Raw genomic sequence first — 26,649 nt, 5'->3', positions numbered from 1 at the left:
GTACCTTTTGCTCCAGCTAGAGTTTTCTTCCAGAAAAGATAGATGGGTCCTTGAAATTATACAGTCATAACAGAAGTTATTGCTCTATACTATTTAGTTTTTACCCTCTACCAGCAACTGTAGCATGGTACTCAGAATGACCTTTATAATTCAGAGCACTGTATGAAAAGGCACAACCAAACTCATAACCCTCCTAGGTAAATATTGGATGTTTGATTTTCAAAACAAGAGGGATTCTTCTTTAGTTTTGATATGGAATATTTTTCATGATAAAATAGTGTACAGAACAAATCAATCAGTTGTCTCATGATTAACAGAGCAGTCAGTGAGCAAAAGGCATGTATGATCTGGAAACAAACTTTCCAAGTTGTCTTGTTACATCTCTTCTTTTGGAGACTTTTGTGTCCCAGAATGCCTTCCACCTCAATTTCTTCTGCTGCAAACATTCCCTTCTTCAAGCGTACTTGAACTGAGATGACAAAGGCTCAAATGTCAAATTCAAACTCAGTTATAAATGTTCGTTCAGCTACTTTCAAACTCATAACTAAAACCATGAGACAAAAATATCTTTCTTTGTAAGTTGTTTATCTCAGGTATTGTGTCACAGTGATAGAAGCCTATCTCACTCAAATTCCATAGCTGCCGAACATTGCACATGATGGTATGGAATAAACACTTGAAGTTCAATTGATTTAAGGAATATATGAGTAAATATTAATCTGTCTCCTAAGTGGAACATTTCTTATATATATTAAAAGGTTAGGGTGGCATATTAATATCTAAAGTAGAAACAGGTGTTCACAATCAGACATTTCAAAAGTATGGACCCTAGTCTCAGCTTGAGCTCTATGGAATTTCAGGACCTTGGAAAGCCGCTTAGCTTTTCTGAGCCTTAATTTTCTTACATGTACACACACACACACACACACACACACACACACACACACACACACACACACACACACGAATTCTCTTAAAGTTCACTCATGAAATACCAGGTTCAATTTAGGTTCCAATTTTATTGAGTAAGTATGAGGAGAAAGTAACACTTTCTATGCCTATGTCAGTGTCTCTCCTGATTATTCTTCTTGGGAAAAAAAATCATCGTTCTTTGATATCTATTTTTTTCATGTTTTTAGTTGCTCTTTATGATCTGCTGATGAAATAGGCACAGAGCCCGATGCTGTTGCCTTTCCGACAAGCCTGCAGTCCTCCCACACATCCATCCCTCTATGCTTATTTTCATTCAGAGGCTTCTCTTCGTGTCTGGTTTGTGAATTATGTGTCTGCTTTCTGTTTCCTTCCAGAATGTTATCCTATCCGGCAGTCATTTTTCATCAGCAGAGATATACAATTATCACACTCATTGGTAATCCTCCCTCTGTAACAAAAAAACATATTTGTTTCTGTTGTGATATTTAACTCCATCACTTCTTAATTTTTGAGAGAATGTGGCTTCAAGATTAAGATGATTAGATGAAGGAAACTAAGTTTCTAATTTCCATTCTTCCTACTCAGAGGTTATAATAAGGTTACTATGCCAAGTGATAAAATAATTGGCCATTAATTACCTTCTTTAGAGTTATACCACTGATAGTAAGACACATTTAATGATCTCCATAAACTAATAAGATACTAAAAATGTAGTGGACAATGTACATGCCAGTGAGTAAAGTTTTTGTGTTCAACAGATAGAATTAAAATTACTATTGTTTTCATTATTTCCAGTAAGTATGAATGTGTTTCAAGATGATTAGCTTTGAACAATGAGAATAAAATAAATTATAAAGGAAAACTATGCTCGATAAAAAATATTATCTGATATCATACTTTGAAAGGAAAATATTGTCACAGTACATACACATTGGGAATAAAAATATACTTTGCTCCAGTGCTGTCTTTTTGAAAAATGTGATTGCAAAAGATTGCAAGATAATAGATGAAATTTAATAACTGAGTCATTTCAGAAATGGAGGGTGAAAGTGTTGACAGAGTTAAATGTCTCTGATGTCCCTGTAGGTCATTCAACTGCTTGCAATGATAACACATCAGCACAATTTTCTGATCTTTCCACTCTGTATTGGAGTGAAGACATGTTCTTCTCTAAGATATCTACTGCTTAGTATCTGACCTAAGGCTTAATAAATTGATAAATATCTAAGCATTATTGTTAGACAATAAAGGACATAGAATAAAAGACAAAGAGCAAAAAACAGTCTAATTCCCAAGTTTTGAAATACCCGTTAGGATTGGCGGTAGAGGATGGCAGTTGAAGAGAGACAGCTGACCTAGCACACGCTCCTGGGTTTAGGAAGTCCAGGCGCTCACGCCTCCGAAGGAGTCAACTTCGTGCATCCCTGAGAGTGCTGTTCATCAGGAAAATGTAAGCATAAGGTCATTTCTCAAGTCAATCTTGAAATGCCAGTTTTGTAGAGATTTCATCTTCCATAGGACAATGTTGCCTGCTTCTGAAAAGTCCTAACATTTTTCTGCTTTTGGAGCTTATGTTATTATGTATATATATATATATTATGTATATATATATATAGAGAGAGAGAGAGACAGAGACAGAGACAGAGAGAAAGAGACAGAGAGATAACAAAGTGGCTAAATAGCTAGAATCTGTGTGCATTTACTTAGTTTTAAGTCTGAACTCTAATGTTCCTGAGTATATGTCTTTGAGTATGTTACTTAACCCATTTAGGTATACACTTTCTACTTTGTAACTCTGCACATAATAATACAGAATGTATTTATATATACTCTGCATACACACTATAGATATGTTTATAATACAGTAAAAATGTTAGGAGGCATTGCATTCATAAACTGCTTTGTTGAATGGCAGCTCCTTTGTACAACTGTTTGAAGATTACAAAATGTATTTCAGAAGATAGTGTTTTTTGTCATTATTACAAATCTTAATAGTATATCCTCCTCTTTATTCTTTTTAAAATTTATTTGTTGCTATTGTTCAGGTGATGTACAGAGAGGTTATGGTTATATAAGTCAAATGAAGAATACATTTCTTTTTGAACAATAGCACCCCTTTTCTCAGTTTCTCCTAGTTTTTTCCTCCTATACTCATCCATTTATTCATTAGAAAGAATGATATTGTACCATTTATGAGGAGATAGAAACACTTGGAAAACATTATATTAAGTGAAGCAAGTCAGGCCCAAAGAAACATAGGTTGCATGGTTTCCTTCATTTGTGTTCATAAATATACAAATATGCGTACTGGATGGTAAAAGAAAAAATATCCTGAGACAGAATAAATTTTATACATGTATGTAAGTATTTACGCAAAGTGAAACCAAAGGAGACTATTCTTAGGAGAGGATCACATAGGCACAATAGTTCTGTTCATCTGTCCATATAAAATAATCATTATTTATTGAAATGAATTCCAGGAAGTAGGAAAAAAACAAGAGCTTTTGTTTCCTTTGTTGCTATTTCTATTTTCATTTCCATTTGTCTTGTTAGTTTATTTGTTTGAGAGGATAAAAGAGACCCAGAAATGGTCATCCAAAGGGCAAACACATGCAACAGTGGTACTCAAAAGACATGATGTTGAAAATGAACTGTCTTTGTATTTCCTAATGAAATTTCTTTAAAGTTAGTTTACTTTCAACTTGTTAATAATACAGTGATAATTTCTATGACTGAGACAAAATAACTGAGATAAACAATTTAGGAGAGGAAAGATTTCTTTTGCCTGACAGTTTCAGAGCTTGCAGTCCATAGTTGGCTTTCTCTACTGCTCTAGATCCAAGGTGAGACTGAATAAAATAGAGTGAGTGTGATAGAACACAATTGCCTACTTCATGGTAAGCAAAAAACAAAAGAAGAGCTGGAGTCAGGATATACCTTTTCAGGGCAAACCCAAGGTGACCTGCTTCCTCCAACTAGGCCACCTTTTCTAAGCAGTGGACTATTCTAATACTCATTCAGAAGTGGATGCACCCTTTGATAAAGTTTCGCCCTCCTGAACTAATCCCCTCTCAAATGTTCAGCAGCTGGCTACACAAGCTTTAACAAAGACAATATTTTTAGACTGATACCTTTAAGCATTAGTGTATGTAAGTATAAAAGTACGTGTCTATATATGTATATGACAAGCTTATTAGAACATTAATAACATTCTGTCAGTACCACTTTTACACAGTAATTTCAGTGTGGTGAATAGTTATTATTGTCTGTTAATACTTACAGATTTGTTATAGAATCTCCGTGGAACACCTTTGAAATTTTTACACAGAAAGTATTCATGTGACACTTAATCCTATTATATGTTAATAGCCTCTCTCTTCACTTTCAGGTTCTGTAAAAGTTGCTAGTGAATATTTTACGGTTTATTTCATCTTGTTATTTGTATGTATTTCACAATTTTGCTGTAATTTATTACAAATAAAATCTTTTTTCTATCAACTTTTCAAACAGAATATTGCTTATATCTTCCTTCAAAAGCAGATGTTAAGGGAAGGAATTATGAGTAAAAAATTTAACAGAATGTCCACTGGAGATAAACAGTGAGGTTAGAAAGAAGAAGGAGTCAGTCAACCAAGAAACCATTATCAGACTAAAGTCTACAGTAGCTTACATCTCATTCCAAAAATGACTATGGACTTTAAGCTAAGACTATTACAAAGAAGCCAGAAATTCTATACTTCCCTATGTGTCAGTCAGTGGAAAATGGAGAAACTAAGGAAATATAAATTCCTGAGCATGTCTCTATTTTTGTTCAGACAAAGTAGGCAGCAGTATCTTGAAAAGAGTTATACAAAGTTCTAGGAAGGCAAAGCTATAGGTTCAGTCCCCAATACTGAAAAAAAAAATTGGCAGTTTTACACAAAGGTGCACTAAATCCATGGGATGTAAACAGCAGTAAGATAAAATAAAATTTAAAGATGTATTTGAGGAGCTGGGAATCAGTAGCTCATGCCTGTAATCCTAGCTACTCCAGAGGTTAAGATCTGAGGATCATGGTTTAAAACCAGCCCTGGCATGAAAGACTGTGAGATTGCTATCTCCAATTAACCACTAGAAAACCAAAAGTGGCACCGTGGCTCAAGGGGTAGGGTGGTAGCTTTTTTTCTGAAGAGCTCAGGGACAGTGCCCAGGCCAAGAGTTCAAGCCCCATGACCGCCAAAAAAATATTTGAAGGACACTTAGTAGAGTATCAACATTGTTCACTATATATATATATGTATACATCTATTCATATATGTGTACACATATACACACATACAAGTCTGGAAATTCTCAAGTTCACTTCTATCCCACATTTAGCGCATCTTGTCCTGGATCATTCTTCAAAGTGGTGGCTGGTTATGCTTTCTAAAACCTGGAATTGAAATTACAACCAGATGAAATTCAAAATAATGCTGCCTTTTTCATAGATTAATTTCTTCCTGAATAGGCCAATAAGAAGGAAAATGGAAATGTAAACAGCTTTCCTACATTTTGGAGCTCTTTTCTGTGGCACTCATTCTTACAATTCCCTAAGGTAGTGCAATGTCTCTTTTGCTTCAATAAATTCAATATTTTATACATAAGACCTGGCAGGAGCAAAATTCTAGCAGTTTCTACTTATTTTTCCTACCATGGTAGCCTTATATCCTATGACATAGATTCTAACAAATGCCACGTATGGCTTTTCCAATTGTATATGCAGGACCTAGAGAAATAACTATATTGGCTGGACGTCTTGGGAAATGAATGATTAAAAATGGGTATGTCTCTCCATTTATTATTTTATTACCATAAACTTGACATCAGTATTCTGAATCCCTAGGTATTTATGTCAACTCCTGAAAAATACAAATGCTTATTTTTCTCCATGTATATTAACTCAGTGATTAGTTTCAGTTCTCTTTTGCTAAAGTTAAAGATATTAATGGCGGAGAGTTACGCTGTAAGTAATTCTCAATTCTCCTTTAATTAATAGGCTCTATGTCTGAGAATTGACTTGGGTCTAGAATTAGGGAAGATAATGTAATTCTTTGGGGACTCAAATGGATTTAGGCCCTAACTGCTACTTTTTTCTTTTTATACAGTTTTATTAATGACTTACAAAGTTGCACATTCACTTAATTTTAGGGACATGAGAATGATTAGCACTGGTAAGTCTCTGTAGGCCAGTGAGTTCCATAGTACATTATACTAAATGTTCCTAGTTAATCCGTGACAAGTAAATGTTGCATTTTCTTCATGGGAGGTCCAACCCAGTATATGGGCCTTTCATGACACTTTATTTTATGGATTCATCTCCCTCCTCTTTCTTTTTGATGATGGTTCTGGGGCTTGAACTCAGAGCCTGAGCACTGAGTTGTTTTGATCAAGGCTAGTACTCTACCACATAAGCCAAAGCTCCACTTATGGCTTTTTGGTGATTAATTGGAGATAAAAGTCACATACTTTCCTGCCTGAGCTGGCTCTGAACTATAATCCTCAGATCTCAGCATGCTGAGTAGGCTAGGGTTGTAAGTGTGAGCCTCCAGGATAGAGCTAGCATCCCTATATTTTAAGGACTCCCTGACTTAATAATTTTTCATTTACTTACTGAAAGAAATGCCTTTAGGAGTTTTTTCAGTGTGATGAATTCTCATTGTACATTATATACCCATTCCAAATTGCCTATTTTCTTTTTTTATTATTTATTTTTATTTTATTATTGGGGTGATTTACAGAGGGGTTACAGTTACATTTATCAGGTAGTAGGTACATTACTTCTTGAACATTATTACCCCTTTCCATATTTTTCCCACTTCTCTTACCCCTACTCCCTCCCTATTTTCTTAATAAACAAATTCTTATTTATATTTCTTAGCCTTTGATGGTTTCCCCTATATTATAACAAAAGGATTTTTTCATTTAATCTCATTTAGTTTCTAGCTAATCTAAGATTTACACCATCAGTCAAGTAAAAATCTCAGAGGGCTTTTTACCTGCCAATTAGTGCACTGAAGCCAAGCTCTCTGATAGCTTTGCTTATATCAATATATTTGCCATAATACATTCAGAGACATTTTGTTTTAGAGCACAAGTTATTTTCTTCCTAGTCACTTTGAGTTTTCTGAGGATTGACACTAATTAATGAATGTGTGTTATAAACTTTGAGAAAGACCATCTTCTACTAGTACAATTCCTCTAGGAAACATACTAAAGAATCTTTCATGAGAAAAGTCTCAACCTCACAAACTCAGGAAGAAGGGCTGATTACAATTACAAGGAACGTTCAATGGGATTCAGAAAGTAAATGCTTTGTTTAACATAATGCATATCTTGTGGTGCAACTACTGAAAATTCAGTGTCCTAACATTCATATGAAAGACAATAGGACTGTGGACTTGCTCTCTACAAGTGCATGTAGTTTGTTTCTGACTTAAGAAATCTCCATAGATGTTTAAAAAATAAGTGATGATTTTAGATTTAGCATAGAAATACTTATTCCTCAAATAATAATTCAAGGAATTCATGAAGTGAAGTGTTTCATCACTTGAAAATTTGATGATGACCTATCATTCATCTTTTTCCTATGGATTTCATTGAACAACCATTCAATACAATGGTGACTGCTTTGTCTTTATTGTAGCCCCATAAGCTTTAAACACCACATCCATTCAATCTTCCCAGTAACTGCTTCCTAGATATATTCAGAATCAGCTGCAGATGCTAAGTTTACAATCACATACTGTCATACCACACCATGATTCATGCAGTAAGAACCTTAGCACTGTATTCTAAGCTAATTCAAAGAGTTCAAAAAACATATGAGCCACAATGGTTTCCCTCATTTGTCATAATCAGTAGAAACCTTGGGCTCTCCTAGCAGAGGTTTACAATAGAGCAAAACCTAGATACATAAGGCCATATAGGATGGCGCTAAATAAAGGACCTCCAGGATATAGAAACAAAAGCCATATAATGAGTGATTGTTGTCCTTAATGTACTATGTTATCTCTCATCTCTTTTGCTGTCCCTTGGTTTTCTCATATTGCTATAGTATTTCACCTTGTTATCTGATACATTGTATATATGTGTATTTGGTCATTTGAAGTCGGATAGGGAAGGGGGAAAAAAAGATGAGGGGTGAGGGTGGGGGGAGGGAAATGGGGACCAAGACATGAGAAAGGGTATCAATGTTTGTGAAGTAATGCACCTTCTGTCTGGTGAATATAATGTAACCCTTGTATTAATTACAATAAAAATATATGGAAAAAGAGAAAAATATATATATGAGCCAATCCTCAAAGCTAATTTAAATATGTGAAAAGACAAATAATGGAGCAAAAAATAATTGAGTCTTTTTACCTTTTTTCAATAGTATGGATAAATATTAATCACTTGCGCCTGGCAAGAAATCATAAAAGTACAAGTAAAAGGTAGTTTGGCCAGGGGCGATGGTTCACATCTGCGACCCTAGCTACTCAGGAAGCTGAGATCTGAGCATCGAAGTTCAAAGCCAGCCTGGGCACTAAAGGACATGAGACTCATCTCCATTTAACCACTAGAAAATGGGAAGTGGGGCTGTGGCTCAAGGGGTTGGGCAGCAGCCTCGATCTGAAGAGCTCAGGAACAGCACCCAGGCCTAGGTTTCAAGTCCCATGATCCACACAAAAAAAGACATTTTGATATTTAATACTAGTATATGTAGAATAGCTTCTACCACTTTATTTTATGTCATTTACCCTAATTTCATTCCTAGATGTTTGCTTTACTTTAAAGAAGGTAAAACAGGGAAAGTTTTATTTTTTATTATAGTTCTCCCTTACTCTTTCAGAAACTGTTCACCTTTTTTCAACTTTCCAAAGTTTATACTAAAGTTTTTACATTTAAATTCTCATTGTCTTTTTCTATTCTCTTTTCCAACTTCAAAAATACCTTCAAAACACTTTTTCTCTGAGCAATTTCTCAACTTTCATACTTTACTTTGGTGCAATATTTCAAATTTAAATAGTTTACCCCATGTAAACATTTTACTTTATACATATAAAGTATTTGTTCATTATAAATGCTTGACATTCTTAGTTACATTTACTCATGTGCTTAGTATGCAGTTATTTTTTATCCATTTAATATTCCACCTCATACTCAGTCTTTCTTTTCAGACTGTTTGTGTCCTTTCTAAAAGAATTTAGGAAGGAACTTTAAGATAAATTCCCTCTGAATTTAGAGGGAGCATAAGTATCAATTCCCAGGGTTTTTTTTGTTTCCTTCTCTTCATTCTTGTTGTTCTTTCCTTAAATATTTATCCATACTCTTGAAATAAGTTAAAAATGCTCAATTATATTGGGAGTACTTTGATAATATTCTTTTGCTCTCTTTTGGCTTGTAATCTTAAGATATTTTCTATTGATTTTACTCATGTATAGGTTCATCTATAGCTTTTTAAAGAGCCTTCTACTTGTGCTATTCTATTGGGAAAGTATGATGCATTTAAGTTTCGATTTCATCTTCATTTTACCTGCTTAAAATTCATTTATGCTTTTGAAGACAAGGATCCATGCCTTTAATCAATTATGGAGAAATCTTAGGCTTTATCTCTTTCATTGTCTCAGTTCTTTTCTGTGGAAAGTTCTAGTAGACATATATTCAATATATTTTTCATCAAAAGTTCCTTTGGATAGGAAAGAGAAGGGGGAAAAACAAGATGACTGGGAGGGGGTTGTAGGAGAGAAATGGGGACAAAAACATGAGAAGGGTTATCAATGTGTGAGAAGTAATGCACCTACTATCTGATAAATATAACTGTAACCCCTTTATACATTACAATAAAAAATTTCCTTGGTTTCTTTATTAGTCACGATGTTCTCATATGCTTATTTCTCATATATTCTAGGTCACAGCTGTTCTCATTCACTGTGATTTCTTGGTATCTTTTCGTTTTGATTATGTGTTTATATTCAGTGACCTGAGAATGAAGTACTTTTAGAGGAAGAAAATATAAAACCCTTTGGCAAAATGGATGGACAGATGTTGGCATATCTATCTAATGGAACATTAACACACACAAAATGAGTGGATATTAATATATACTATTTCATATTATATGAAAGAGATCTATCATTAAAATTTTGTTTAAACATAAAAAACCTTTTGACAAGAAAAGTTAAAAACTGATGATCATAGTGTTTTCTACTTTAAGAAAGGAATTTCATAAGGAATTCATTGTTCATATATTGAATTGCAAAAAACTTGAGATGTCTGATTGAAAATATTCATAGAATTATTAACTTTGAAATACAATATATAAAAGTAATGAACACAATTCAGAATTTGCTTTTTGCAGAACAATTTTAAATCACCCTTGCTTACTTTAAGTTCACATGTCTTCAGCATTAATGAATAGTTGCTTATTCTTACATAAGGAAAATAAACCCTATCTTATAATTTTGAGTAATGTGCTTCTAAAGGTAGCATCAGAAATATGTTTTAAAATTTTGTCTTATTATATGCCATTATCAAAGATTTTGTTTCTTCTTGCTTTTGCTTAGGAGTATGTTTTATGAGCACGTTATCAGTCAGGGTCTGCCCCCTGTGGTAAGCTGAGGAGACAGCAGTTATGTGCTTGTATGCTTCTGTGTACAGTATGTATGTCACAAGGAATTCTCATGAACTTATCTCTGTGGATTTCTTTGAAGGTGTGACAGGGGCAATTGAGAATGAGGGTAGAGAGTGGGAATAATGAAGCACTTGGGATGTTACATGAATTGGGAAACAACAGCACTGCAGGACTTCACTGTGCAGAGTCCTGTGCAGCTGTGAAAGCACTGGCCAGGGGACCATCAAACTGGAGCTGGAAGTTGACTGACCATCCTGATGTCAGAGACCACATTATTGCTTCAGCATCTGAGGATGAGAGGTAAGTAAGTTCTTTTGGTTTGTTGAAGGCTAAAATTAAGCTATGCTTTGTGCAAAATAGATCAAAGGTTAACTTTAATCTTTTATTTACAAAAATATTTGTATTATTGTTATCTGTAGTTAAACATACAGATTTATGAGAACATCAAATGAATAAGACCTCAATGTAAGACCAGATACCCTGAAAATATTATAAGAAGGGATAAGAGAAACACTAGGGCTCCCTTGCATAGGTGGAAACTTCCTAGGTAAAGATCTAGGACCACAACAAATAGAAGACTGGATACATAGGATGTCATCAACCTAAAGAGTTTCTGTATGGGCAAAGAACATAACCACTATGATAAATAGAAAGCCCACAGAATGGGAGAAGATCTTTACTAGCTCTGTGTCAGACAACAGTTCATATCTAAAATATACTTAAAGCTCAAACAATTAAACCTTCCAGGGCTAGGAGCATGACCCAGTGGTAGAGTGCTGGCCTAGTGTGCTGGGTTCGATTCATTGGCACCACATACACAGGAAAAGTCAGAAGTGGTGCTCTGGCAGAGCATTAGCCTTGAGTAAAATGTGTCCAAGAACAATGCCCAGACCCTGAGTTCAAGCCCCAGAACTGGCAAAAAAAAATTAACCTTCCGAAAACAAATCCTCAAAGAAATAATACCCCAGTTAATAAGTGGGCCAAAGAACTAGAGATTTTTCCAAATAAGAAAAAAGAGTTTCCAATAAATACATGAAAAGATGTTCAACATCTTTGGCCATGAAAGAAATGTAAATCAAGACAACATTGAGATTTTACCACATCCAAGTTAGAATGACCATTATCAAGAAAACTAACAATAACAGGTACCAATGTGTATGTGGCCAAAGGGAATGCTACTACACTGTTGTGAGGATGTAAACTTTTTAACCACTCTGAAAAGCAGTATGGAGGTTCCTCAAAAGGCTCAACATAGAACTCCCCTATGATCCAGCAGTCCTACTACTGAGTATTTAGCCAAATGACCACAAACCAGGCCACACTAAAGCATCTAGCACAACCTTTTGTTTTTTTTGTTTTTGTTTTTTTTTAATTTTTTATTGTAATTAATAAAAGGGTTACATGATATTTGCCAGATAGAGGGTGCATTAATTCACATACATTGATACCCTTTCACATGTCTTGATACCCATTACCCTCCCCCCCACCCCCCATCTGTCTTGGTTTTCCCCCCTTCCCTATCAAATTTCAAATAACCAAATACAAATAAATTCAATATATCAGATAACAAAGTGAGATACTGTAACAATATGAGATAACCAAGGGACAGCAAAGGAGATGAGAGACAACATAGTACATTAAGGACAACAATCATTCGTTATATGGCTTTTGTTTCAATATCCTGGAGGTCCTTTCAATTAGCTCCATACTATATGGCTTTATGTATCAAGATTTTGCTCTATTTCAGATCTCTGCTAGTAGAGCCCAAGGTTTCTACTGATTATGACAAATGAGGGAAACCATTGAGCCTAAGTTCCTTTGAGTCTGGCTTACTTCACTTAATATAATTTTTTCTAAGTCTTTCCATTTCCTATCAAATGGGGCGATGTCGTTCTTTCTGACAGCAGCATAGAATTCCATTGTGTACAAATACCACAACTTGTTGATCCACTCATCAACTGAGGGACATCTAGGTTGGTTCCATATCTTTGCTATGGTGAATAGTGCTGTAATGAACATTGAAATATGAGAGAGCGCTTCAGGAGGTCCAAGATACAATTAGGAAGCCTAATTTAAGGCTAATTGGTATTGAGGAGGGCCTGGAGAAAGAGGTCAATGGTATTGGAAATATACTTCAGGGAATCATCTCAGAGAATTTCCCAAATATCCAGAAGGGCAGGCCCATCCAGATACAAGAAGCTTTCAGAACCCCAAACAGACCTGACCAGAAAAGAACATCCCACCGCCACATCGTAATCCGAATTGGATCAATAGAAACCAAAGAAAAGATCCTAAAGGCAGCCAGGGAAAAGGGATCAGTAACCTATAAAGGCAAACCAATAAGAATAACCCTAGATTACTCAGCAGAGACCATGCAAGCAAGAAGTGGATGGAAGCATATATGTCATGCCCTTAAGTCAAATAACTACCAACCAAGAATACTGTACCCAGCTAAGCTCTCATTCATAACTGAGGGAACAATAAAAACATTCCATTCCAGGGAAAAGCTGCAACAATATGTAGTAACAAAACCAATACTACAGAGAATTCTCAAAGATGTTCTATACATAGAAAACCAAAATAAATGCAATATAGGGAAAGAAATGGCACCTAAACAGCATACCATCTAAGGACCACAAGAACTGTCAAGACACAGGCCCTAATAAAAGCTTTTAAAAATGGTAGGACCTAATAAATATCTCTCAATCCTAACTCTCAATATCAATGGACTTAACTCTCCAATTAAACGGCATAGGCTGTCTAGTTGGATCAAATAGCACAACCCTTTGGATGCCCCTTCTGAATGAATGGATAAAAAATGTGTGTGTATATCCATACACACATATACATACAGACATACATACAGACACACACAAATATACACACACACAAACATGCAACTCTATGGTTCCATCAGAAAGAATGACATTGCCCCCGGATAACAAAATGGAACGACTTGGAAAGGTTATACTTAGTAATTCAGACCCAAAGAAACACAGGCTGCATGATATCCTCATATGTATTAATTAGAATGAGCCTTTAAATCTACAACTCAATGGATAGTAAAATACAAATGATTATTCATGGACATGTTTAATTAAACAGTATTCTTAAATTCACAGTTAGCCCAAAGGAGGATATTCTTAGGAGAGGATCACAAGAGCTCAATAACTATATGCATATAACCATATAAATTATGCTTATCAAAATGAACTCCAAGAAATGGAACCATAAGGTTTTTTATTGTACTGTTTGCAGTTCTTCCCCTCCCCCCTCCTCTACATTTTTCTTTGGTCTATTCCCTTTTATTGCTATGTAATATTTCTATACCTTTTCTCTCATATATGTTTATCTGATTTGGGTAGGTAAAGGAGAAGTACAGAAATTGTGGGACTACAGGTGAACCAATTTAGCAATGTTTATTATACACAGGTTCAAAATGAGCTATATAAATTGGGGAAAGGTTGGGAGGGGAAAAACTGGGAGAGAATGAGGAAGTGATTACCACCATTCAGAAGGAAAATGTACTCGTTACCTGACTTCTGTGACTTTATCCCCTCTGTATATCACCTCTACAATAATTTTTCTTTTTAAAAATAAGATTTTTCTTTGTTCAAAATGTTGACTGACCAATGTCTTTATTCACACATTTTGGTGATAAGTTGCATAAGTCTGTAAGCAGCTTGGAGAAAATAAGATGACAACAGAAGTAAGAAAGGATGACTATGTTGATACTGATTTTTCTCTATTCATTATTCATAATTCATTTTCTGTTGTGACTATATACTAGTTAGTATAGTGGTGAAATATTTACATATCTCATAGCTGCAAACTAAAATATGTTTTAACTAAACATGAAGGGGAGAAGTACACCAACAACTCACAGATGTATGATGCAAGGGAAAACAATATATCAACCCGTCAGTTTAGAGTCCTGGATTGGCTCCCAGGTTTCTCACTCATCTGTTCCATGCCCTTGGGTAATTTGCTTAACCTCTGTGCACCACGGTTTCCACAGCCACAAAACAGGGTTGATTACATTATTGTGTGAGAAAACTTGGAGGCAATTCAGAATAGGGTACAGAAGCAATAAATAAACAGTGTTCTTGCAGGCACTGTATTTCATTAGAATTGTCTTGTTAAACTAAGTGTTCTTCCCAGAAGAGTGGAGCACAAGGAAATTTTTCAGGTGGTGAATCTGCATATATTGCGTTGTCAATGGCAAAGTATATACATGTATCTAAATCTAAAAAATGCAGTTATTTAATTAACACAATTAGCGTTCAATTAAGACAGAAAAAGGCAGAGAAACAAAGACAGACAGACAGGACATATAACTTACATGACATCTGTTATTCAAAAAGAGGATCTTTCTCGGGCTTGTCTTAACTTAAGACAGCTAGCACTTTAGAAACTTGCTGTCTGCCAGAATTAGATAATTTCTTTCCCCACTCCACACCAATATAACATTTGTGAGGGAAATGAAAGAACTTTATTTTCTTTGGAAAAAAGAAAAGAAAACCAAACTGGGCACCAGTAGCTCAATCTGGTGACGGTGGTTCAAAGCCAGGCCAGGCACAAAAGTCCATGAAATTCTTAGTTCCAGTTAACTGCCAGAAAACCAGAAGTGGCTATGTGGCTCAAGTGATAGAGCACTTGCCTTGAGCTGAAGAGCTAAGGGACAGTGCCCAGGCCCAGAGTTCAAACCCCAAGACTGACAAAAATAAATAAATATTACACACAAGGAAAAGGAGCTATGACCTGGAAATCTAATGCCCACTTCCTGCGCCATAGCTGTATAAGGCAGATAGCTCTATTCCAAGCATGAAAGATACTAATTTGTATAGAATTAAAGATATATCTTAAATAAAATTCAGCCATAATAATGATAAACTTAATTTAATAAACTTAAATTTAATGAACTTCAGTAAGCTAGGGAAATAATGAATCAAAACAAAGATGTCATGAGTACTGAAATTTTGGTTACAGAGAAAATAAATTTGAGAATGTAAAAAATACAAGAAAGGTGGTACCTAAAAGACAGAGTGTAAAAAGAATAATTAAATTATATCTTTAAAATGAGGAATGAATTCTAAATTTAGAGAAGTAATTCAGAATACTAAAATAATATTGACTCCAACAAAAATAAAAATAAATGCAAACTATTACATAAGGAGAGTTAATTGCAATGATGAAATCCTGTGTAGTAGAACAAGACTTTTAAAACTTTACATTCACAAACTAGATGGGAAGCCCAATAATATGGAGCACATTTAACTGAAAAAAATTTAATGTTATTGTAGAGGGGTTACAGTTACATGAGTCAGATAATGAAAACAATTGTTTTTGAACTATGTACCTCCCTCCCTCCCTGCCTCCCAGTTTTTCCCTCCTATCCCCACCCTAAAGATATACAGTTCACTTTTCATATAGTGTTTAGTAAGTACCGCTTTTGTATTTGTTTACACTTTATCACACCTTACCCTCCAAAATAAAAACTAACACATAAGAAAAAAGGAAAAGAAACCAAAAACATCAACAACACCAACTTTAAAAGTCTGTTGCTTACATGTCTTGGAGATGGTTTCATAAAAGGTTCTGTATAGGATTATATGCACATAGACTTTGAGCCTTTGTGATCTGCTCTCTACATATCCTCCTTTGGCCTCAATATATGAATGTCTAGAGACCTATATAATTTACCAAAGTTCCAGTGTGTGTGTGTGTGTGTGTGTGTGTGTGTGTGTGTGTGTCACATTTTCTGTTTTTTTAATTAAAGAATTTATTAATGTTGATTTTTACATCATATTTTAAATGACAAGTTTAACAAACAAGTGTTCAAGGAGGGAATCTCTATTTACAATCACTGGGACTTAGTATTTAGAACAATCAAAATTAGGCTAAGGGTTTGTATGTCATGGAAACATTAATTTATGAAATAAAACATTATGTATATAGAGTCATAGGTTTTTATGTCTATATAGTTATGTTTATATTTCCATTACTATGACCATAGCTTTGGGTATGCAGTTACTGAGTCCTTGCTCTTGTACTCTTTGGACTTAATAGCCACATATTAAGGATACCATGTGCCTTTTGTTCCTTAGGTCTTCACTTTTCTCACCCAACATGATTCGCTCTAGATTCATCCACTTCCCTGCAAATGCCATTATTTTATCTTGTCTGTTGGCTATGTAGAATTCCATTGTGTATATATACCACATTTTCTGTATCCATTCATCTGCAGTAAGGCATCTGGATTGTTTCCATCACCTGGCTATTGTGAATAGTGCAGAGATGAACATAGCTGAGCAGGTGTCCTTATAATATCTTGGGTCATGATGTTCAGGATAGATGCCCAGAAGTGGTATGGCGGGATCATAGGGAAGGTCTATTTTCATTTCCTTAAGAAACCTCCACATTGCTTTCCAGAGTGGCTGAACTAGTCTGCATTCCCACCAGCAGTGTAGTAGGGTTCCTTTTTCTCCACAACCCCACCAGCAACTGTCATTGTCTGAGTTCAAAATCTTGGCCATTCTTGTTGGGGTAAAGTGGTATCAGGATTGTTTTTATTTGCATTTCCTGTATGACCATAGATGATGAACATTTTCTCATATGCTTTTCTGTCATTTTAATCTCTTCTTCTGATAAGTCTCTCTTTAGATCCCTCGCCCATTTAGTGAATGGTTTATTGGGTTTGGGGGGGATTAGTTTCTTGAGTTCCCTGTAGATACTGGATACTAAGCATTTGTCAGATGTATTGTTGGTGAATGTCTTTTCCCAGTTGGTTGGCTGCCTCTCTACTTTTGCGACTATGTTTTTATCTGTACAGGAACTTAGTGACCCAATAAACTCCACTCTCAAACTTCTAGAATTAATAAACCATTTTAGCAAAGTGGCAGGATACAAAATTAACCTTCAGAAGTCAGGAGCCTTCTTGTAGACCAACAATCCCAAACAGAAGGCCAAATCAAGAAAATGATCCCATTCGCAATAGCCCCCAAAAGGATAAAATACTTAGGAATATACTTAACCAAAGATGTAAAGGAATTATTCAATGAAAACTATAACAGCCTAATGAAAGAAATTAAAGAGGACACTAGGAAATGGAAAGACATATGCTTATGGCTAGGGAGAACCAACATAGTGAAAATGACTATACTGCCAAAATTGATATACAAATTCAATGTAATCCCCATCAAAATCCCAAAGACATTCTTTACAGAAATAGAAGATACAATCCAAAGATTCATATGGAAAAAGAAAAGACCTAGAATAGCCAAAACAATTCTAGGCGAAAAGAGCAATGCTGGTGTTATTACAATACCAGACTTCAAACTCTACTCTAGAGCCATAATAACAAAAACTGCTTAATGTTGGCACAAAAACAGACCAGAAGATCAGTGGAACAGAATAGAAGACCCAGAAATAGAACCACATACCTAGGCAACTTGTATTTCACAAAGAAGCCAAAGATATGCAGTGGAACAAACACAGTCTATTCAATTATTGGTCTGGCAAAACTGGGTAGCCACATGCAGAAAACTGAAAAATGACTCTAGCCTTTCGCCATGCACAAGCATTAACTCAAAGTGGATCAAAGACCTCAACATGAGACCAGAAACCGTGAAACTGCTACATGATAAAGTAGGAGAGACACTGGAACTCATAGGCATGGGCGGGCAAAAGATTCCTGAACAGAATCCCAGGGTCACAACAGATTGTAGAGAGACTCGATAAATGGGACTACCTAAAAATAAAAAGTGCCACATTTTCTTGATCCATTCCTCCACTGAGGGACATCTGGGTTGATTTCTTATTTTAGCTACGGTAAACAATGAACACTGAGGAATAGTCCAAGGATTTCTAGATGCTCCAGATCTTTTACCATGAAGGGGTGTTGAATCTTGTCAAATGCATTTGTGCTTCTACTGAGAGAATCATATGGTTCTTTTCCTTGCTTCTGTTGATTGCTGAATTACACTGACTTGTGTACATTGAACCAGATTTTGCACCCCAATTGATCATAGTGTATGATTATTTGGTTAGTTGTTGAATTAGTTGGCCAGAATTTTGAGGAGTTTTTCATTGATGTTCACCAAAGGGAAAGGTCTATACTTTTTCTTTTATGGGTTCCTATCTGGTTTTGGATGAGTGTTATGCTGGCTTCGCAGTGATTATAGTTTGGTAGTGATCTTTCCCTATTTCATTGAAGAGTTTAGGAATATTGGGGGTGAGTGCTTTTGAAGACCTTATAGAATTCAACTTTGAATTCATCTGGTCCTGAGATTTTCTTGGATTGGGGTCCCTTGTTGCCATTTCAATTCATTACTTGTTATGGGTCTATTTAGTTGATTTAAATCATAATTCAGTTTGGGTATATCAATTTTCTCTAGGAATGCTTTTAGTTCTTCCAGATTATTCAATTGGTTGGCATAAAGATTTGAAAAGTACTCCCAAATAATATTCTGAATCTTAAATATTACCTTTGTGATATACCCATTTTCATCTCCAATTTGGGCATGTTCTCTTCATTTATTAGGGCAATTTGCTCATGGTCTGTCAAGTTTGCTAATTTTTTCAAAGAACCAAACCTCACTTAATTATTTCTCTGGATCTTTTAGTCTCTAATTCATTTATTTCTGATTTAATTTTATTTGTTTCCAAATAGGTTTGTCTTGTTCCTGTTTTTCCAAGGAGCATCATTAAAGTACATAATTAAAGTGTTGATTTGAGGTTTTATTACAATTTGTTGATTAATGCACTCAGAGATAGTGCCTTCACTGTGTCCTAGAGGAGCTGGTACTTTGTTCATTTTTATTAAATTGCAGAAATATTTGAGTTTCCCTTCAAATCTCCTCAATGACCCACTAATAATAAAGCAATATGTTGTTCAGTCTCCATGAATTAGAGAGTTTTCTGTGATGGGTGTTTGCTGTTGTGTTCTAGTTTTATTCCTTTGTGGTCTGACAGGATTCAGGGAATCATTTAAATTTTTAATAATTTGCACAGATTTGCTTTGTGACCTTAACATATGACTTATTTTGGAGAATGTTTCATGGGCTGCTGAAACAAATGTATATTCTGATGCTTTTGTGTGAAAATGTCTGTAGATGTCTGTTAAGTCCAGTTGGTGAATGCAATGATTGAATTCTGAGCTTTCTTTGATGAGTTTCTTTGATGGATGATCTATCCAGAGGTGACAATGATGTGTTGAAGTTGCCAACGATCAATTATTTGGATCTGTATGCGCATTTAAATCAAGTAGTATATCTGACTGAAATTTAGACCATCAAGAAGCAAACATACATTTTCCATTTGTTTCTTATTCCTTTTAGAATCCATAGATTTGGGTGCTCCCTCTGGTGGTTTAATATAGCATGATTTTATAGTCATAATGCACAAAAAAATAAATACAAGGCTATCATCTACATTAAAAAAAAACTGCCTGTAAAATATGAAGAGTCATGATTCCTTCTGATTGGATTAGCATCTTGCTATGGTGATGTTAATAAGACAGATTCAATCAACTCTGATTCACACTGACCGCCACAATCTTTGATGATGTGATTAAAAATCATCTGGCAAAAAAATAACCAGAAAAGGAAAATTCAGTCAAAATGTTGGCAAGAAACCTAGAAAGAAAGACAAAAATCTGAGGTTCACAAAGGGGACAAACTGGTTGAATGTCAATAAACATGACATTAACAATAATTAAGCTCCTAGGATTGATACGTTTTTGAGCATTTTTCAAAATTTGTATGATTTTTCATCTTTCCTCTTCTGCTTCTTTTCATCCTCACTTCTCTTTCTGTGATGAAGACTACATCATGCACAGCACATTTCTAAAAAGATTGGAAATTTCTGATTCATTGATGGGAAAAGTATAGTAGTAGAAAGGTACTGCAGTTTAGAGTTTCGGTATGTTTATTTATATGCATGTCCATTTGTTACTCGTGTTTATTGTATTTTATTGTTATGATAATACATAGAGGGGTTACAGTTACATCCATTAGATAGTGGGTATGTTCTTATCTAGAATATGAGACTTTGACATCTAAAAGCATGATAAGTATTTTCAAAAAAACCTCTTACATATTAATTGACTTTTTAATTTGCCTACAGAAATACCTAGAAATCCAATTTGGAAATGTGTTTATGTCACCAAGTAGAGACAGTACTACACATGTTAATTCTTTAAACAATAGTGTGGTAATAGTAATTAGTAATTTATTTCTTTGTCCTGTAACTTATCATCCTTGTCTTTTGTAATCCTTTACACAGTAGTAACAAAATCCTACTTATGTTTGTTCTTGGTATTCATTAAGTTTAAAGATGGAAAAATTCACTTAATCATTGATGTAATGTATAAGGACAAAATGTCCATTGAACTAAAATTCAGTAAAAAAAAAAAAAACCAACAACTGGTGAACTAAAGTGGCTCAGTTTATAAAAGACATTTTATTTGGCAGTTGTCAGTTATTATAAGTAATTACTTCTAAGAAAAATTGGACTAATTTGTTGCCATTCTCTATGGGATATTTACAATAAAATTCCAAGTTGTATGGGGAAAAAAGAATAATTAAGATGCTTAAAATGCTTTCATTATAATAATCAATAGATGGCATCAATGATTTATTAGTTATACCATATTTGTTTTAGATATTAATAGAGATATCATTACTTTAAGGTTTCCTTATTAGAATAGTTCATTTCTCCATCTTTCTCTTCCAGTCTCATAAAAAGAATGGATTTTATTTTGGCTCTTCCTCATTGAGCAGTGCTAAACTATTATCAGCTTTCTTTAGACAGTTTCTTTAAGAGCCCTAGCTGTTCACTGAAATGTGTAGTAGAACTGAACAGCTGTTTGTGATGATGGATGGAACATCAGAAGTTACCTTAGTCAAGGCTTATTGTCAAGTATATGTCCTTGAATGATGACACAGCATTGATTGACATATAACATTGGATGAGATAGCATCAGGGCTGGTGTTATAGAAGAAAAGTGGAAAGGAGGATAATGCTTCTTATTTCTGGAAAAATATTTCTGGAATGTGAAGACCTTCCAATCATCAGTCTTATCTTCATCAAATTCTGCATACTTCTTTCTCAGGATGGTGACCTCATTGAGACAAAGCCAAGAATAAGTCACATCTCTTTCTGTATAACTGATTGAAATGAATGTTGATTATTTTATTTTAAGAGGTAAGAAAGTTTCAGAGAGAAATGATCACAAATACAGGAAAAATAAATTATTCCAGAGTTATCACATCAACTCTCAAAATTTGAGCATCCTCAGAAATTGTAAGCACTAGCATATGAAGGAAACATACTCTCACTTCACCCCTGAGACCATGTATATTTACCCAAAGGTATTCACTTACACACCCACCTTTGTTTCACTAAGCCATTTCATAGCCAACACTGCACAAAGTGATTTTGTGTATGGCAAGGTTTGTATAGCCTTTCCAAGGCAGGTTCCTCCTGCCTTGGAAAACTCCACTGAGCTATTGTGCAGTATGAGGATAGCTTTAGGAAGCATTTATTGAGTTGTCTGTTGTATAATCAAGGAGGAAAGTAAGAGTATCATTCACATTGATAAGCACCCAAGATCAAGTGCTGATAAAGGAGGAGGCAGCCACAAACAGTGAGGTCCAGACTCCATAAGCTGCCATCATATTTTCTCCTAGCTTACACCTGGAGTACACTTCCAAGTATGCATTTGTGAAGCATTTGTACATCAGTGGACTCGAGGAGAAGAAAACACACAAGCTAACTTGGGATAAAGTTGATACCATGTCCCCCACCAGGAATGAAAGTGGAGGACCAAGAGGAGGGAGAAAAATGGGTAGAAGAAAGAGTAAGTAGGAACAGGAAAGGGGTAACAGAAGATGTGAGGAAAGATGGAGAAAAATGAAGAGAAAGCAACCAAGGTAACCAGATTTCACCTAGCATTTCTCAAGCTCATCTTCTCTGTTCTCACAGACTACAAATATTCAGGAACCAATACTCATGTCCAGATAAAGTTTTATAGTATGTAAATGTAACAGTTAAATAAACAAAACAATGTGTGTGCACCTCTGTGTACATGTTTGTTGGTTTGTTTTTGTGTGTGTGTGTGTGTGTGTGTGTGTAATCCAAGTAGATTTTACATATTGATACATTTTCCACACCTTTGTAATGATTTATAGCTAGATGTTACTAGGTCTCAATTCTGTCTGTATATTATTCCCATAATCACCACATAGGATTATTATAATCACTCAAAGCTGTAGAAAATGTCTGGACCTCACACAGAGATTTTGAAAGTAGTATTCTGAGAGAGGCTCAATTCCTATTATACTTAAATAAACAATTTCTGTAGCTTGAAGTTACAAACTCCAGGTAAATCAGAGCTCTCCTCTTCTGCTTCTTACAGCTCCTTGGTTTCCTTCCTCCTGCTCTTCCTACTCAATATTCTATGGCCAGGACTTGTGGAGGGGACTTCACATGTATCTCATGTACTAGTGTGATTCAATGGAACAAGTGTTACATCAGCAAAAAGCAGTAAAACCAACGGATATAAAATAAAAGACTCAACAGTAGCCACCGTTCCAAGCCCTCAGGTGACTCCTCCAGTAACTCCCATCTGCAACCACAACTTCTTTGCTTGTTCTGAGTGTACTCAGTATGTGAGGTATTTTTTGTGATAATTTCTGATCCTTGAAATCTTCCTAGGAGCACCTCTTGTGCCTGTGTGTATGTACCAGGCCCCATCTGCACAATTCTCCTCTATGGGGCCTTGCTATGAATATTGGAGGCTGAGATTGAGTGGTCACACAACATCTCAGAAAGCATTCAGCAACAGTCCAAATCCTAGATAGAGCTCCCTGTGTATTAGGACTCATGAAGGGCTAATTCATCACTCCTAGTTTTCCTGCCAATATTTTAGGTTTTCTGATAGGACATGAAGGGTATAAAGTACTTGTCAATCCCTTCTTTTGTGAGAATACACCTTATGATATAGGTATGCCTACAGGACATGACTCTCAAGGAGTTACTGATCTCTTGGGCTTCCACTTTTCAACCTGAATGTGATTTAAACTTGTACAGGTTCAGCCAGTACAACTGCAAGGCTGAGTTGCTGTATGGACATTTCAGAACTAGGAATGAGATGGATTTAGTGTTCTTCTTACCTACTGATAGCTTTCACTGGGCTAGTATTCACAACAAGGTCAGTGTACCCAGATCTAGCTACGGTTCATTCTAAGTCACCCAACAAGACTTCAGCAGGTCTACTGCACAACGCCAGCTGAAATATTGTCATTCAAGCATATGGCCTTGAGTTCTTTGTTTCCGTAAAACCATGCAGTCTGATGTAAATATCACACCAACAATGAATTCCTATATTATTAGTCACTGCCTGGACCTACAGACTGTCTGCAGAATCCTTTAAAATCTAAGAAGAGGGCATATCCCAACAGCTTTATGTTAGGCATACCTTTAAAATCAGCAGAGCCCTTAAGGCCCTATCAGCTCTTAAAGATGTCACTTCACAACATTGTTGAATTAAAGTAATTTTCCAACTCATAAACTTTGAGTGGCACATCTAAATCATATTTCATGTCGAATGGCAACAACACAGCAGTCTGTACCCAGAGCAATTTCCCAAGATTGGCTGAAAATTCTTTCCCTCCTTAAGAGATCATGTCAGAAAACAATAAGTGCCAGTGATATTATTATAAAAATAATATGGGATATACTGTTCACTTTAAATGAAAACTATATAGTACCACAAACTTAGAAATAGTCAGAACACACAAGAGATCTCTTAAGAAATTTCAACACATCCTTGTGATATAAAAGGATGTTTAAATACTATTCCACAGGTTTTATTGCAGGAAAATTTGATTTTACACATCTCTAATGGAATCTTTATTCAATTCTTATACTATTCTATAAACCAGATATATTACTCTCTATATTATATCGATGAGACTATAAATTATATATTAAATTAAACATATATTATACATGTTTTATAAATTGTAAGTATATTCTATAGATAGACTATAAATCAAGTATGTTCTGTGTTACACATATTAGGCAGATATTTGCTACATGTAGTTTTACTACATGTTGGGTTAAGAATTGGTATCATAGATGAGGAGAAATTGAAAAGGACAGAAAAAAGGAGACAGGGATAACTTTTATGACTAAGTTTGCAAAGATAACCTTTAGAAGACTTAGCCTATCTACTAAACTGTTTTACCTACCATTTCAAAATGATGCTGTTACAGCAAAATTTTAGTATACACTACTATACCAGTTTAAGTGGAGGCATTGAACACTGTACTCAGTGTTCTGAGAAATTTTGCACGTTTTGTGTATCTTGCAGAATTGTAATGCTGTTTTGCCTATCAATTAATGATGCTGAAATGTCTTTGGGTAAAGCATAGTGTTTATTTTGTTTTGTATGTGTTATTAGTCTTTATTTGACCATGTCAAGCTTTACTCCTGTCATTGCTAGTTAACATGAATTATATCTGGCTCATTAGAAGCACACTTTTATAACGGGCCCAGGAGATGCTAGCTATCTCATAATGCAAATACACAAGTGTTGTATAGATGCATTGCTCATCTGTGTGTATATAAAGCAGAAAACAGTGATTTTTTATGCAAATCATCAATAAAGACTTCTTAGGAACTGAGATGTATCTGCAAGTATAAAACAAAAGAAAGAAAACTAAGAAAGAAAATGTATATCAACTTTGAAACTAGTTATATATTTCCAACAATATATAGCACATTTTGGGACAGGAATTACTAACAAATGCAGTAAATTTAAATCAGCATGAAGAAATACACTAAAACATGATGTTCAACTCCATTTCCTGAAAAATGTGCAGGTTTCAGGGAAGTAAGTAAAACAAATTTTGACAATTCTCATTCAGAGTTAGTCACTGGGGGATGTGGCTTGAAATGCAGGAAGCCTTGAAAGAGGAAGGCTTCTGCCATAGACTGGTTTTGCTCAGCAAACACAGATAAATTAACCACTGCTGCCCCTCAGTGTATTGCTATGGCTTTTCAGTAGATCTACAATTTTTGTTAAGTTCATATTATCAATATATTCATCATGCAAATTCAATTAATGGGTTTCACTGTAGGCCCACTTTCGTTTTTGATTTCTGTTGTTGCTGTTTGTAGGCAAAGCTGGCCTTACACTAACTTGCGATCCTTTTGCCACAATCTCTTGAATGCTAGGACTTCAGATGTGTTACCATTTGATTGTTTGAAAAACAATCATTGTAAAAGTATGGAGAATGTAACATAGTCTCTGCAAAATGTTACTTCTGGGAAGAGAAGAAAAATTAGGAAAATAGTTACTATTATTTTTATTTTTAAAGATTATTTTTGTTTGAAAATGATAAAAACAAAGGGGTTACAATTACATAAGACAGGAGAAGAGACCATTTCCTTTTGGACAATGTCATCCCTTCCTTCACTCTCTCTCAGGCTTTCCCTTCTATCCTACCCACAAGTTGTATAGTTCATTTTCAACAGTGAGTGCCATTGCTGCACTTGTTTGCCATTTATCCCTCCATTTCTGTGCCTTGCCTTTCATTCCTAGAAACGTCTCGACAAATAAGGCAAAAAGAAACAAAATCAAAAACAGAAAAAAGCCTTCTTATTTCCATTTTGTGGAGTTTTTTGATAACCATTAATTTATATTTAATTATGTTTTGTATTTTATTATTCTTAAGTAATAAAAAGTTATAATGTCAAGGATTTTTAAGTATATAAAATAATATAAACTAACATTATAGATAATTCCTTTTATTTTCAGTTCAAAGGGAAATTCTTTTTATAAAATATAAAAGTTTGTGCTTCTATTTACCATAGCAAAGATATGGAACCAACCCAGATGTCCCTCAGTTGATGAGTAGATCAACAAGATGTGGTATTTATACACAATAGAATTCTGTGCTGCCATGAGAAAGAATGACATCGCCCCATTTGTGAGGAAATGGAAAGACTTAGCAAAAATCATATTAAGTGAAGTAAGCCAGATTCAAAGGAACTTAGTCTCAATGTTTTCCCTC

The 26,649-nt window shown here is 35.0% G+C and overlaps 1 long non-coding RNA gene across 4 annotated transcripts in view; it reads right to left on the bottom strand.

Annotated features, from left to right (window-relative positions):
• Positions 1 to 983: 983 nt before the first annotated feature.
• The window catches only part of LOC150058911 (uncharacterized), a 69,631-nt gene continuing 43,965 nt past the window's right edge, over positions 984 to 26,649 (bottom strand). For 3 of the 4 annotated variants that reach the window (XR_016536660.1, XR_016536663.1, XR_016536661.1), the window contains 2 exons: positions 2,241 to 2,366; positions 984 to 1,381 (listed from right to left, as the gene is read on the bottom strand). This is a non-coding gene — a long non-coding RNA (uncharacterized LOC150058911). The remainder of the gene's footprint in view (positions 1,382 to 2,240; positions 2,367 to 26,649) is intronic. The other variant, XR_016536662.1, reaches the window with a different exon arrangement.

This window comes from Megascapheus bottae, chromosome 9 (genome assembly GCF_031878675.1).
Source record: "Megascapheus bottae isolate mThoBot1 chromosome 9, mThoBot2.hap1, whole genome shotgun sequence".
NCBI classification, from domain to species: Eukaryota; Metazoa; Chordata; class Mammalia; order Rodentia; family Geomyidae; genus Megascapheus; species Megascapheus bottae.
Note: the sequence above shows the minus strand (reverse complement) of the source record. Positions and strands in the feature narration are given on the sequence as shown.